The 16,233-nt window shown below is 28.4% G+C and overlaps 2 pseudogenes across 1 annotated transcript; both read right to left on the reverse strand.

Moving 5' to 3' along the window:
• Window positions 1-3,183: 3,183 nt before the first annotated feature.
• On the reverse strand, window positions 3,184-4,116 carry LOC114176756 (NDR1/HIN1-like protein 10 pseudogene; annotated as a pseudogene).
• A 4,055-nt stretch (window positions 4,117-8,171) lies between these two features.
• Window positions 8,172-9,088, reverse strand: LOC114173055 (NDR1/HIN1-like protein 10 pseudogene; annotated as a pseudogene). The gene has a single exon (XR_014995344.1). The product of XR_014995344.1 is annotated as an NDR1/HIN1-like protein 10 pseudogene (transcript).
• Between the last annotated feature and the right edge of the window lie 7,145 nt (window positions 9,089-16,233).

Genomic DNA, 16,233 nt, shown 5'->3' on the forward strand with positions numbered 1-16,233 from the left:
ACTAACTGTGAGTGGTGTGGGGTTGGGGAATTTGAAAAGCGCGTGATCCTCTACAAAGCTTAACCGGCCACCAAACTATGTGCAATCGGAGTTAATTGTTAATTTATTGTATTACTTTTTTTAATGTTAGTTTTTTCATCATTTGATTCATATTATTTATTGTATATTTATCTTCTCTTTCTTTGAATTTTTGTCCCTATAAGGAAATTATAATAGCGCAGTTTTTTTTACGAAAATATTTAAATAAATGGTGGTGGAGGTGAGAACTCGGGGTGAAGCGTAATAGCGGTGGTTCGTTTCAACGCGGTTGCTTTTCCAAGGTATGAACTTGTGCGAGCATGGCGTGTGCGTTTGAAACTGAAATTCGCGTTTTCACTGTTCCATTCGTCGAAACTTCCGAGTTCCTGCTTCCAAAGTCATTGACTCTTTCATGGATTCCTTTTCATGTTCTCCAAACTCTACCTCTGCCTTGTTTTTATTAATAATAAATATTAGTCACGGTTTTCTTGTATCATGATAATTGTCCTTTCAAATTTTTCATTTTTTGGATTTTCAAAATTACTAGATATATTTACTTTTAATTTAATAAAATATTTATAGTAATTACTAATATACATTTCGTAGACACTTAATATACAATTCATATTCTTTCTAAAGCATTTTCTTAAAATATTTAAAAGAAGTTAAAGCGTCTAACTTCTCCACTAGAAAATATGTCCCATTTTTTCTACTATAATCATCGATGAATAGCACAATATTCCTCGTGTAGCACACTTTATAGATTAGTTCAACATACTCTAAATTCATTTTGAACATGACATATTTTTTGCCACAATTTATGTTAACAGACCAACTAGGAAAATTAACTTTGTATCAATAGTTTCTATATACTTTGCAATATACTAGTATATATATTTCATGTCAGTCTTTGTCATATATGCGGAAATTTAATTTTCAGTTGCACCAATCGTTTTGTAGTAAATAATATATATAACGCGCATAAGTTTTATATTGAGAGATAGTCTCCGTCTCCCTCGCCTTTTCGATTTCTTTTATCAAACACCAATACCAATATTTTATATGTAAGCATTTAGCTTTTAAATTTTTAGGGGTTATTTAATTAAATATTAAAAATTCCAATAATTAAACATGAGTTCTAAACTAAAGTCATGATACTTTTCTTTTTCTAATTTGTGATCAATGGATAATCTATCTTTGTGTTAAATATACTACAACAAAAACGACTTTAGACAACGACATAAAATTATGATATAAATTATAAAAATCGTGGTCTAAAGATTAGACCACAATTTTTTAGGCGTGGTATAGGTGAGTGTAGTTATAGGTAATAGACAACGGTTTTTAGTATGACAATATTTTTAAAACCGTTGTTTAAAATTCTTACAATAGACAACAATTTTACATGTTGATTTTATACCTTACCTATGTTTTTAGACCACATTTTTACTAGTTTTGCCCATATAGATTAAAGCAACAATTATATAATCATGAACTTTCATGATATTTATACATCATTTATAAAAATGTTATTTATTATATGTTTAGGCTACATTTATTTAGTCATTGTCTATTTTAGTGTGGTCTAAACTATAAATTGTTGTAGTAATTAGATTGGTTATTATTAATAAAACCAAACGCATGTCACACCTTCTCCATTATTTTTATCTGGATAATGTTATCTATCGAAAAACAGAAGAAAAAGTATCCATTTGAATATGATTTGTTGATAAGTTATGTTCTTATATATTGGTGTGATTTTCAAGTACCATCTGTATCGTGAATTTTATTATTATTTAAAATTGTAATTCTTTGAATTGAGGATTCTAACTATTGTTCCCCTCTTAAGTAGAAGAGTGTTTTCTTTTTGTTAGAGCTATTTGGAAGAGTTTTTTCTTCTTTTTTTTAAAATATTTTTAGTCTATTTTTTTTAATCTATAAATGTTTGTGGTTCTTAAAGCTATCCAATAAAGTTATATAAATTAGTCACTTAAAGGTTTTTGAAGTTGTTTGAGTAATCACTTTCTCACACGAAAAGTCTATTAATCTCCTACGAAAAAAGTATCACGGTACATCGAAATATACCTTCTTTATAACTTGTTAAGTTAGGTATGCAACTTTTTTCTCAGGAGCAAATGATAAAATGGAAAGTTGGTGTTAAATAATTAATTATTGATGTTGGTTTCAGCAAAAACAACTGTTTCAAATAAAAAGAAATTTCAGAATATCAGCCATTCTTCAGCAGCCTACTGGTTATAATTTTCATCTGTGTCATTTTATTGTTGACAAATATTTTCTTTCTATTTTATTTTGTTTTGTTATTGCGAGATATTTTTAGTGATGAATCTAAAACTCTGAATCAGAGAAGATAATTAAAAAATATTTTGGATTTCAATCTAACAATTTTTTAAAATAAAAATAAAGAAAAATTAGAGAAAGAAATATATAAAATTAAGAGGACAAAATATATATTTTTCAGATATTTAGTAATAATTTTAATAAAATCAGTCAATAAATATTCTGTTAAAATTGATGATAGGTGGGATACTGTTATTAACACTTTATATTGTATGCACATATACAACAAATAATTAACATCACTGCTTAATTTTTCATTAACAATTAAAATTGTTGGACTTTTTATCTCTTTGAAGGATTTAAATCCAACATTAAAATGGTCACCAGAATTATAATCTCGTCATATTTGCCCAAATTGCAATAACCTCTAGCCCATTCTAATTTCCTTAATTATGATATGTGGATTTTCTAAAGTATAATACTAACACGATATTTGTATACATATGAAAGCACTAACACGATATTAGTATAAATATGTAAGCTAATGGTACGTTTACATGAGAGAAAAGAAAAATAATTAAAATTTTATGCTAATTTTCTATTAAAAGAAAGTTGAAAACAGACCAAATGAATCCCTATAAACAAAAATTAAAATTTTTACTAACTTCTTCAACTCAAATTTAAAACTTTTCCTTCCTTGTTTTTTCTGTCCGCACATATCACATCACATAACCGAAGCAGAGAGAAATTTTCACTCTTTTCAGGATTTCCTTGAATGACTCCAAGATATTTCTTAAGCTTGCTAAGTTGTTCTAGAATGTTATGAAAATGTGGGCATAGACTTTAAATACACAAGACAATTCTACAGGACAAATAAATAAAATAAATATTATTTCAAGAAAACGTATACATTACAGGAAATAGTCAAAGAATGGACAAAATAATGACAAAAGCCACAGAAATGATAATTAAAATAGAAAATAATGGTAAAGAAAGAAAAACCGAAAATCAATGGAAATAGAACATGTAATCTAGTAATCGACGTCGCACTTGGTGGTCTGAAACGAAGTTCCAGAGCCATTGTTAGCGAAGGGAACCTTGATGTGACATTTGACCTTGGGTTTCAAAGTTCTGGATTTGACATCCCCGAGTCTGTATCGAACCCTGAAGTTGAGCCTCACATAGATGTCGTAAACGCCATCACTTTTGTCCTGGTTCAACTGAGACACTTGTTCATTGTCTAGTATGACCACCTTCTCACCTGAGAAAACAGCGCTCATGAGGCTGCTGCTCTTCGTGTACTGCCGGAACGAGTTCATGTGCGTTATGACATCGTAATTGGAGAATCTGGCATCCTCGTAGAATGCTAATGCCTCCACTTTGTCGTAGTAGATGTTGAGTTTTTTGTTGGGGTTGCGTGCGGTGAAGTTGAGGACCATGTTGTAGTTGAGTGTGCTGTTGTCGGCGTTGTAGTCGAATTGGGTTAGGTCGGCTTCCGTGACATGGAACCTGAAGGAGCGGGGTTGAACAACCAGCCAGAATATGAGGATTGCGAGGCCAATGAGAACGATGAGTACAACCAGAATCTTCCACAAGATTCCGAAGAGGCAGCAACAGCAGCCTCTTTCGCGATGAGGGCGGTAGCGTGGTGGTTCCGCCGGGGGAATGGCGGGACCGTAATAAGCACCATTCAAGTGGGGTTGCTTATCGGCCATGCTTGGTGAATATAGATTGATAAATGAATGAACAGAAAAATGTAACAGGGGTTTGGTATGGAGAAGGTGGTGAATTGTGAGATAGAGAGAAGGGAGAGGTGTGTTATATAGAAAGGAAAGGCATTGAAGATTCTACGGGAAGAACGCGGTTGTGAGTATTTGTCCGTGTTGGTTATTTCTGCATTTGGCTTTTCAATTTCTTTTAACGAAAGGAGTCGAAAAACAGCGTATTGTATTGACCGGTAGTTTGATTTAGATTGGCCGCGACAACCACGAAGAACATTCTCAGCAAGAAATAACTTTTGTAATTGTTGTCCCTGTTAGTTATTGGTTGTAGGGATCATTGTAGTTATCCCAAACCATCACGCTTGATATTGTCACTGTGATTGCGTAATAATTTGATGTGATGTGATGTAACAACATAACTAAATAATAATTTGAGAAGGGATAAGTGGGATAAAAGTTCCTTCACTTTCAATAATGTGTGAGCAACATCAATAAGAATTTATAAGGAAAATTTTAAGGAGAAAGGACATAAAGATTTGTAACCTAAACAATTATCTAATTACTAGTTGTCCAAATTAAAGAAATAAATTCACTATAATAATAAGTGGGTATGAATTTCCTTCAAGTGTACAAACATTATATATATAATCAAGTCACGAAAGCTCAAAAATGAAAAAGAAGATTAAAAACAAGAAATTAAAATCTATCCTATATGAATACACATTTCTTCCTCAAAACATTTCAACACGAGTTAAAAATCGAAAACAAATAACTTATGAACCTATTTGCAAACATCCCATTTCATTTCACTTTTGTCTCACATTTCTCTTCCACATCATGATGATCTAAGATGAATTTTACTTCGTTGAAACTTAAATGTATCTTGATTTCTTGTTTTGGATGTGATTTTCTAACGTTTTGAACCAAATGGTTTCTGAGTTTTTGGTTTCTCAAGGCTCCAAGACTCCCTTTTAAGCAGCGGCAACGACGACAAAGGCCACCTCCAACGGCAGCGATGATCAACTAAGGTGAGTTGGGTTTTATTGATCTCAAATGTATGTTACCTTGTGGATGTTTTGACCGAATAGTATTATGTAACTGTGAGTTTTCAAGACTCCAAAGGGACAGCACAACGTCTGCTTTAGGCCACTTTTCCGGCGGCAGTGAGGAGACTCTAAAACTACCTCCAATTTCGTTCAAAGCCTGACATTTGTGTCTTGATTGCATGATTATTGAGTTTCTCATTATTAATTTTTTATGTTACACAAATTTTTTAGCAATTTGAGGATTTTTTTTAAAACAAATTTTCTTTCAACAAATTTTTTTAGTAATTTTTTTTGTCATTTAACCTTTTTTTTAGATTTTTAGAATAATTAATATCAAAGTTTGATTTATTAGATTTTCATTATTACTAGGTACATTGTTACTTTATATATTATAATGTTGGTTTAAATACTATTTTATACCTGTTTTTGATTCACTTAGTTCAATTTTATTTTTTTTCTTTTGCGAGTTTAATTTGGTCCTAATTTTCTAAATTGTGTTGAAAATTTGGTCCTATAACCACCACCACCACGTTAAAACCACAATCATCCTGCAACCATCAACACAACCACACTAGTGAATGATCCAGGATACAACCATTGCATCTTGTCCAAACTTTGTGTACAGGATCGTTCTTGTCAGGCTCAGCAGCAGAGCCATTTTATTCTTTGCGCTCATGGCGATAAACATGGACCTATTCCAGGAATGATAATTGGTTGAATCTAGCACAGGAGACACAAGAGAACCAGCTGGGCTCTCTCCACGGTGCAAACACAGATAACTTTCACTGGTCAATGGTGATCTTTTAGACTTTTCTTCTTTAGTCCTGATGAATGAAAGAAGAATAAACGGATACATGAAGATGAAAAGGATAAAAGAATAACAGAGTAAGAAAACTAGGCGCAACAGAGGTCTTCAATCGAAGAGCTCTGATACCATATCAGAGATTATGGTTCCTCATGATTGAGGGCTTGTTGGAGCAGATAGTAGTGCAGCGTAAAGAAACAGATTGCATAAGAGAAAAGGGTGAACGAGAGTGATGAAAAGAAAAACTATTATTACTGAAGAATGGAATATTCTACATACAACAAGGGATAACACACCCTTATACAAGGAAAACAAAACTAGAAAAGTGGGTAACAGAAAATAAAAAAAGACGCTCAGCGTAGGGAGAGAAGCGATAGAATGAGATGAAAATTGAGAAGATCGAAGGGTTCTAAGACGAGGCCAGAGAACCGTTAGTAGAACCAGAATCTTCAACAAGATTCCGAAGGGGCAGCAACAACAGCTTCTTCCGCGTTGAGGGCGGTGGCGCGGTGGTTCCGCCGGGGGGGGAATGGCGGGACCGTAATAAGCACCATTCAAGAGGGGAAACTTGAAAATAATAGAAGGACTTCCTAAAATAATTAATTCTAGATGAGTGCAAGAAAAATCCTGGGAAAGATTCTGAAAATGTAGCGACAATAGCTCCTGCTGCAGTAACGGTAGCGTGGTTTGCCTGGCGGAGGAATGGCGTCATCGTTATGGGCGTGGTTGAAGCGGCGTTGTTCATCGGCCATGGTTGCAGAAGATGAATATAATCGGTGATGGGAATTGATGGAGAGAATTCGATGGGAATATATATATTACACAAGGTAGAAAGTGAAGGCTTTCAAGAATTGAAGATTCTAATTTCAGTTTGAATGGAACAACGCGCTTGTACTCCATTTCTACCCTACCCACCCATACGACCACCAATACCATTCTATATAGACAGAGAGAATGAATACAACATATTGAAGATTACAACTTATAAATATTGCACGATTGATTTAAAAATAAAGTGAATGAAATATATTTAAAGATTAATGTTAAGCTAATTGAAAGAGTATTTTTTTTGACATATTTTTTATTATTTAAGTTAATTTTCTTTATACTTTAAAAAATAAATTTATTCTTTTATTCTTCGTTAATATATCTATTTAAAAAATAATACTAAAAAATAATTTATCATAATTTAATAAAAAATTGAAAAACGTATAATACAAATATTAAAAAAAAATTATGATAATCAAACTATCGACTATAAAAAAAAACTGTACAATATTTTTCTATTCTATGTTCATAAAATAAAATAAAAGATTAATATACAAGTGGCTTATGAGATAAATTATTAAACTAAGATTTTACCATCAAGTTAAACGGGAAAGAATTTCTTTTTTTATTTCTTCACAAATAGAAGAGAATAGATGAGAAATAAGAACAAAAATAATATATTCTTTTCACTTTAAAAACAAAAGAAACCAGAAAAAAAATGGGAGATGAGAACAAGGTGTGAGAAGCTCAAAAAACTACGAAGAAAAAATAAAAAATATCTTAATAAATATTTTTATTTTTTATTAAATTTAATTTTGTATTTTATTACTTATTCATTAAATGGCGTGTTTTATAAGAGAAATAAAAAATAATTAATTCAATTATCATTAATTTCTAATATATTATCTATAACATAAAAAAATATAAAATTTTGGGGGGTCATGGTCACATCCGTCTCCACAATGCTTTACCAATACATCAACAACATAAGATTCAAGGAATGAATTTTATCAAAATTTTTGAACAAGAATTCTAACTCTAAAAGAGAATAAAGCAAAAGAGAGGTAATATAAGTTACAAAAAGACAATAAAAAAATATAATCAAAATTGATTAAAAAATAATAAAGATACCATATCACTCTTTGAAACAAAATTATATATTACAAAAAAAAAATTAACTCATTAAATATAACTTATAATACCAATAAAAATTAACAAACATTAATAATAATTTTATTAAATTTTATCTCAAGCATTAATTTATAATTAATTTAGTAAAAATATATTAGTACTGAAACAAAAGATTTTATAATTAATTTAAAGTTAAATTATTACATAGATCTCCATTTTTGTAACAAATTTTAAGTAAGTTTCCTATTTTTATTTATTAACAGTGTCGCATGTCCTTATAAAATGAAAAAAGTCTTAATATTATCATTATTTATTATTTTATCTTAATTTCGTTCTAATTTATATATATATATATAGATAGATAGAGACACGTAGACCTGGGTATAGAAGTGAAAGGCAATTCTAGAGAGGTATCTACGTAAATATAATTTGAAGAAAAGGTACATTATTAAAATATAAAAAAATGGTAAAGAAAGAAAAATCGAAAATCAATGGAAGAAATGAAACATGTAGTCTAGTAATCGACGTCGCACTTGGTGGTCTGAAACAAAGTTTCAGAGCCATTGTTGGCTAAGGGAAGCTTGATGTGACATTTAACCTTGGGTTTGAAGTCACCAGATATGAGATCCCCGAGTCTGTATCGAATCCTGAAGTTGAGCCTCACATAGAAGTCGTAAGCGCCATCACTCTTGTCTTGGTTCAACTCAGACACTTGTCCATTGTCTAGTATCACCACCTTCTCGCCTGAGAAAACAGCGCTCATGGGGCTGCTGCTCTTCGTGTACTGCCGGAACGAGTTCATGTGCGTTATGACATCGTAATTGGAGAATCTGGCATCCTCGTAGAATGCTAATGCCTCCACTTTGTCGTAGTAGATGTTGAGTTTTTTGTTGGGGTTGCGTGCGGTGAAGTTGAGGACCATGCTGTACTGGAGGGTGCTGTTGTCGGCGTTGTAGTCGAATTGGGTTAGGTCAGCTTCCGTGACATGGAACTTGAAGGAGCGGGGTTGAACAACCAGCCAGAATATGAGGATTGCGAGGCCAACCAGGACGATGAGTGTAACCAGAATCTTCCACAAGATTCCGAAGAGACAGCAACAACAGGTTCTTCCATGGTGATGGCGGTAGCGTGGTTGCGCCGGCGGAGGAATGGCTGGACCGTAATAGGCGCCGTTCAGGTGGGGTTGCTTATCGGCCATGCTTGGTGTACGCAGAATGATAAATGAAGGAAAGAAGAAAAAATGTGTAGGTTGATGTAACTAGAAGTTATAATGGGTGAAGAGAATTTGTTGTGAGAAGGAAATGGTGCGTGTAGGTATATATATAGATAAGATAGGGAAGAGATTTGAAGTTTGTATGGGTATAACGCGGTTGCGACGAAGTATACGTATTTTGTTTTCAAAAGGAAAGGAATCGATCAACACGGAATTTTATTGACCGGTGCAAAGTTTGATAGTGATGATTGAATGACCCCAAAAGGAAAGAGGGAGGAACATTCTGTCTGCACAAGAAAGATGAGCATGGAGCAAATGAAGTAACACGTTACAACTTTATATTGATTCCAAATAATTTCCCCTAAAGGTTATAGTTCATTTTTTTTCACGCGCTATATTTTTTATCAGGTGTACGATAACTCCGAACCATCTTCGACTCTAATATTATACATGAGTTTATATATTTCATATAGAAATTAGTCACTAAAAACTTGTGATTAAAAAACAAGCACACATTATAATATAATATAATATATATATATATATATATATATATATATATATATATATATATGAAATTGTAATATAAAATTTATCATTAACAATAATATATTAAAAAAAATCAAAAGTTGATTTTAGTCAAAATATTCCTACACGTTATTTTAATTATTTAAAATCTTTAATAATTTAATAATTAATAAAAACTAAAGTTTGTTGCAATATCATTTCAATATAGATGATCATAATGTTTGCTAAAAATTCAGTCTTCGTCTCATGTAAGAAAAGATAAAATTATGAATACTCAAAATTAAGTCTTAAAACCAAGACTCGATTTAAGAAAATTAACAACTTCTAAATGATTAATTTTTTTTACCTTAAAATCTATTCTTAATATTGCTCTCCTCTTATCCAACTTCAAAGTCTAAAATAATTTTATTTACACAAAAAGAATTTAATAAATAATTAGAGCATGATTTTATAATATCTAACAAATATAGTAAAACATATTGCTTCGAAAAAAAAAGTAAAAAATAAATTTACTTAAAAGAAAAAATTATTTAATCCAAAATGTTTCTTAACTCCTCAATCTTGTAGTGTGTAATTTGCTTTTAAAAATAATAAGAGATTGATGATGAGAATTGAGATATAAAGGAGAGGAAAGTAAAAGATGGAGGTACAGAATAGGGAAATCAAATAAAGAAATTACAGTAAAAAATTTTCATTTATATTTTACTCACTTATATTCTCAACGATCTCATGACATAATAAAGTTTTCCATTTTTTTTTCAGTATTTACATCATAGATTTTTTCTATCTAATATAAATTTTTTACTCACTTATATTCTTAACGATCTCATAACATAATAATGTTTTCCATTTTTCTTTTTAGTATTTACATCTATAGACTTATTTATACGTACACGAATACTAGTTTATATTCATGAATTTTGACGGCGATTTCCATTAACTTGTACTCAAATAAATAAATTGTAAAAGATAATAAACTTTTCTAAAGAATTTTAAATATTTGATTATAAATGGACGTGAAATTTATAAAAGTAATGAAATTTTAAAAATTTACAAAATTAGTTTTTTATTGTTAAAATTTATATAATTTTAAATTGTAGAAAAGTAAGAATTTTTTTTTATATATTTTTTTCTTCCGTTCGATCTAGATTGACATATGTTAACTTAAATTTAGTTGAATTCAAGTCGCTATATGCTCAACACTGTTTTTTAACTCATCATTAAAATTTGTCGTTCAAATTAAAAAAGTTTAATTTTTTTTTTAATTTAAACTTGCGTGATTTCAATTGACATTAATTTAGGTGGATTTTTTTTTTCAACACCAACAATGTCTTATTATTATACTGTTTATAAACAATGAAATAATGTTAATAATGCCACGAATTAAAATAATATTAACGAAAAAATATGATAACAATACAGTGTTAAAAATAATTATTGAGAAAACAGAATTCCACTAATTTTTTTAACTAACTAATTAATTTCGTTCCATTTTTTTATGTTTCTCTTTAATACATTTATTTTACTTTTCCTTTTTACTTATTTCCTTTCTCTTCTATTTTTTATCACTCCACCAAACATAAATATATAAAGATATTTTCAAAGTTATTAAGGGGATGTCCATTAAAGAGAGTCAAGTTTGAGATAGTTTATTATATTCGATTTCTCACGGTCTCTTGCGTGTACTAATTTTTCATATATGACATTAATTGTTGGGGTTCCTTAAATGAACATACACTTAAAGAAATGGTATAGAACCTAAGAGATACCACATTCAACCCAAAAAAGATAATAAGTATATGAAATTTTTACCTCACTAAACTATTAGCAATTTGGCATAAACTTCACTATATATGATACTATTAACTCCACACTTAAAATTTTTGATGTATTGACTAGATATTGATTATATAGATTTGTCAAAATCCACATGCACAACTCAATCAATCAAGCCTCGCTGGAAAAAAAAATACAAAAGAGTTAAATCAAAAGTAAAAATAAGTGTTTATAATTAGCCAATACATCAAAACGATAATATTTTTTCTCAAATATGAAAAATAATAAAACCTAAAATAGAATAAGTCTGCAAAACTAATTTTTCACCACAAAATTCAAATTAACGATTCCAATAGACAAAACAAACAATGTCACAAATTCATCGTCAAACTTTAATTTAACTCCTCTCCATTTAGGTTAACTCAAACAAAATTAGTTTGAATTTTTTAAACAAATAGTTGGGAGGCCAACCCAAAATGTTTTTATACTTTTCTTCTCTTCTTTTTTTTCTATTAAAAGTTATATGATAATCCATAATCACATAATAACCTATTTATTATTTTAGCTATCACTTGAGTTTGTGAGTGCAAATAAGTAATATTTAATTTTAGGGTGCATGCGTGTTTTTTTATATATATTTTGATCAAGTATTTGATCTTAATTGACTGTATTAACATTTTATTACATAATCCAATGCCACAGATGAACTTTTAAATGTTAGTGTGGATAAACAAAAATAAATAGAGATAAATAAATCGTTCAGTGCTAATTAACATTTACATAGTAGAAAATGCTTTTTTGTTTTCTACTTAAAATTCCGTTTCACGATTTTTTTTTTTTAAGAAAAATTCCTAAAGGAAAATTTACCATAACATCAATATATTTTCAAATCCCATGTTAACTTTTTATCTGTATATATGAATTGTCTTCTGGGCTAGGTAGGAACAAGGGAATCTTTCAATCAACGAATTGGGCCAATAAGATCCATACAAGGCGTAAACAACAGCATCAGGGTGGTGAGGACCAAATTAAAGTGCAACAAGCTCCGGGAGGAAATTGGGGCTTTTTTTCTGCACTCCCATTTTTTCTTCCTGCACTCCAATAAGTAAAGACTATGTTTTACTCTTATACATTTGTAATAAGACAAGTTCGTGGAATATCTTTTCGGATCCGTTAACACATTCCGGATTCACAATCTGGAAATTACTGAAAAACCTAAATGAACCTACACGCACCCCTTAGAAGGAAGAAGCTGAAGTGAAGACTTGTCCAAATTTATTGTAAATAAGTGTAAAACGGACATTTCGTTTTCTAGCGGGGTGCAGGAAGAAAAAATGGAGGTGCAGGAAGAAAATCCCCTTTTGAACTGGGTCATCAAGTTGATCAAGTGGCCCATTTTGAACTGCTTTATTCTTTCAATTCATTTCATGGGTCTTTCTTCCTACACCTCCAAGCATTTCTTCTGCACCTCCAAAAAATCTTAAAATTCCCAAAATACCCTTTGACCATTTAAAGAAACGCACGGACATCACACCCCCAAAAATACTTCCGGATGTCGACTTCCGGAAGTCAAAATATATGACTTCCGGAAGTCAAAAATCATCACCGGAAGTCGACTTCCGAAAATCAAAAATCATCACCGGAAGTCGACTTCCGGAAATCAAAAATCATCACCGGAAGTCAACTTCCGGAAGTCAAAAAAAATTACGGAAGTCGACTTCCGTATATAAAAAAAAATATATTTTATTTTATTTAATTTTTTAAAATACGTATACAAAATTATAAAACATTTAAATTTAAAAAAATTACTTTAAAAAATAAAAAAATAATAAATAATAAAATTACTAAATAAAAAATTAAAAAACAAAATTGAAAAATAATTTAAATTCAAATAATAAAACTTTAAATAATTTAAAAATGAAAAAATATATATATATATATATAAAACGGAAGTCGGACTTCCGTATATATATACAAACGGAATCGACTTCCGGTATTAAAAATTATAAAACATATATATTTTATAAAGTTTTATTATTATAATTTAAATTATTTTTGAATTTTATTTTTACTTTTACTTATTTTATTGATATTCTTATAAATATTTTATTTATATATTTTATGTATATTATTTTATATTTTATTTGAATTTTTTAATTCTGCTTAAAATTTAAATATTTAATTTTAATCAAATTTTTAAAATTTTTTCAGTTATACACTTTTTATATTTTTAAATTTAAATTTACTTTTATATAATTTATTAAAAATTTAATAAAAATAAAAAAGAATTAAAAAAATTATATTTGAAATAACATATATTAATAATCAAATTTAAAATAAATTATATATCATTTTAAAGAATATTTCTATTTATTTTTATTTTAAATTTAATTATTTATATATTATTTATTTATATTATTTCAAAATTTCTAGAAAATTTAAAAAAAATTAAAAATAAATTAAAAATAAAAATATATATATATATATATATACGGAAGTCGGACTTCCGTATATATATATAAACGGAAGTCAAAATCCGTTTATATATATATATACCGGAAGTCGACTTCCGTGTATATATATATATATATATTTTTTTTTCATTTTTTTTAATTTTAAAGTTTTCTTATTTTAAACATTTTAAAACTTTTTCAATTATATATCTTTTTATATTTTTAAATTTTAATTTGTTTATATATAATTTTTAAAAAATTTAATAAAAATAAAAAAGAATTAAAAAAATTATATTTAAAATAACATATATTAATAATCAAATTTAAAATAAATTATATATTAAAATAAAAATAAATAGAAATATTCTTTAAAATGATATATAATTTATTTTAAATTTGATTATTAATATATGTTATTTCAAATATAATTTTTTTAATTCTTTTTTATTTTTATTAAATTTTTAATAAATTATATAAAAATAAATTTAAATTTAAAAATATAAAAAGTGTATAACTGAAAAAATTTTAAAAATTTGATTAAAATTAAATATTTAAATTTTAAGCAGAATTAAAAAATTCAAATAAAATATAAAATAATATACAAAAAATATATAAATAAAATATTTATAAGAATATCAATAAAATAAGTAAAAGTAAAAATAAAATTCAAAAATAATTTAAATTATAATAATAAAACTTTATAAAATATATATGTTTTATAATTTTTAATACCGGAAGTCGACTTCCGTTTGTATATATATACGGAAGTCCGACTTCCGTTTTATATATATATATATATTTTTTCATTTTTAAATTATTTAAAGTTTTATTATTTGAATTTAAATTATTTTTCAATTTTGTTTTTTAATTTTTATTTAGTAATTTTATTATTTATTATTTTTTTATTTTTTAAAGTAATTTTTTTAAATTTAAATGTTTTATAATTTTGTATACGTATTTTAAAAAATTAAATAAAATAAAATATATATTTTTTTATATACGGAAGTCGACTTCCGTAATTTTTTTTGACTTCCGGAAGTTGACTTCCGGTGATGATTTTTGATTTCCGGAAGTCGACTTTCGGTGATGATTTTTATTTTCGGAAGTCGACTTCCGGTGATGATTTTTGACTTCCGGAAGTCGACTTCCGGTGATGATTTTTGACTTCCGGAAGTCATATATTTTGACTTCCGGAAGTCGACATCCGGAAGTATTTTTGGGGGTGTGATGTCCGTGCGTTTCTTTAAATGGTCAAAGGGTATTTTGGGAATTTTAAGATTTTTTGGAGGTGCAGAAGAAATGCTTGGAGGTGTAGGAAGAAAGACCCTCATTTCATTTCTAAGCTGCTTTCTTACCGAAATTTATAAAAAAAATAAAATAAAATTGTACCTACTGGATAAAAGGATTTCCAAATGTGCTATTTTTTTTTCTCAGCTAATATTATTTTATTATTAAAATAGATACAAGTAGCATCAAATTTATGACGGGAATAAATGAGTTATTTTAGTTACTAAATGGATATATTTTATCTACCATACAAATCACATAAACAACCTATAATCAGCAATTGAGAAAAAGCTTTCAACTACACATTACTTATCGTAAACCATTGTCTCATATCATCTCATTCACTTCTAGGAGCACACCATACAAATTTGTATGTACGTGTTTAGTATATTTATACGAGCACAAGAGATGAAATGAAAGACAACAAAATGAGCTTTTAAATGACATTGACTAGTTAATTCATTAAAATTACAAACACTTTTTAATAAAATTATATTAGTATTTAATCACAATATATTATCAGTACAACTTTTAAAATAATCGATATAAAATTAATAAATTTATAATTAAAAACAATAATATGATAAAAAATTTGCTCTAATAAGGTATGGTGTAATATACCAAAGTTATAATCTTTCAACAGGATATCCAAAATGTACAACTAAATTACATTATTGTAAAATTAAACTGAACTTAAAGTGTTAATCAACTCATATTATTTATATAAATTCGTTTATTTCAAAATAAAAATTAAAAAGTGTGGTTATGAGTGAAGTAAATTACCTTTTTGTTCAGTTGTTAAAGAATTGGAGACGAAATGATTAGAGTATAACACGATCGTGTAATCAAACGTCATTTTCGAAAATATTTGGAAGTTGTTTTTAGCCCCCATGAAGCGGAAAAATATACGTTGTTGAAGGGAACAGTGAAATACGAACACAAGATAAAGAAAGAAGCAATTGAGATTTTAGTCAATTCAGCAATATAGGAGTATGTGACAGAGTGACCATGTGATTGATTACTGTGTCCTGTTAGAAGCAAGCAAAATACCATAATATACGACTTAAAAACGTTCACCAGTAGTGTATGGAACATCGTGAGTCGTTATCAAAATTAATCTCAATTTTTTCTCACCAAAAAATAAATAAATTTCACCCTATCACATGCACATGCTGACTCCCTTTGAATG

This window comes from Vigna unguiculata, chromosome 1, assembly GCF_037176805.1.
Source record: "Vigna unguiculata cultivar grain cowpea cultivar isolate G323 ecotype 2 chromosome 1, ASM3717680v1, whole genome shotgun sequence".
In the NCBI taxonomy this organism is placed as follows: Eukaryota; Viridiplantae; Streptophyta; class Magnoliopsida; order Fabales; family Fabaceae; genus Vigna; species Vigna unguiculata.